This window comes from Myotis brandtii, unplaced genomic scaffold (genome assembly GCF_000412655.1).
Source record: "Myotis brandtii unplaced genomic scaffold, ASM41265v1 scaffold29, whole genome shotgun sequence".
NCBI lineage: Eukaryota > Metazoa > Chordata > Mammalia > Chiroptera > Vespertilionidae > Myotis > Myotis brandtii.
The window spans coordinates 1,115,068-1,115,620 of NW_005361075.1; the positions used below are offsets into that span (position 1 = coordinate 1,115,068).

The 553-nt window shown below is 44.8% G+C and overlaps 1 protein-coding gene across 23 annotated transcripts in view; it reads right to left on the reverse strand.

Annotated features, from left to right (window-relative positions):
• PCBP2 (poly(rC) binding protein 2) overlaps positions 1-553 on the reverse strand; it is a 22,428-nt gene that overhangs the window by 21,326 nt on the left and 549 nt on the right. The gene's annotated exons all lie outside the window — the stretch shown is intronic.

Below are 553 nucleotides of genomic sequence, written 5' to 3' on the forward strand. Positions count from 1 at the left end.
GCCAGACTTCGGTCTACAGGAATGACTTTTTTTTTTTTAATAAAGCTATTTTAACAAATTGACTGTTTAATTCCTTATCCCCACTCATAGGAAGCACTTTACAAATACAATAAAGCAAGTTTGAAAGGGCAAGAAAACTGAAAACCTATTTGAAGCCATTTCTTGAGGTAAGGCACAAAGGTGCATTTCTAATTCCAAATCATCCCAAAAAAATCTCTCCTGACTAGGTCAATAGAAGTACACAATCCCAGCAATCCAGCTGTTAATCCGGCAGTCCATTACCCCTTCTATAAATAGCTCGGTCTGGGTCTATATCGACAGGCATTTTGTAATTTCAAAATTCGTTACCCCGAGAGAACGTCCTGAATAACTCGGTAACTGGGAGGGCCAGTCTACCCTTTCTTTAACTCCGCAGCCCCCCTCCCCTTGGCCATCCTAGCATTTTCCACTTAAAAAATGCCCCCCCTCCCATCCCTCGACTAGACTAAGAGGAAAAAATAAACGGTTCGGTCGGGGGGGGGCGCTGCGACCCAGGGGGAGGGGCCGCACTAGC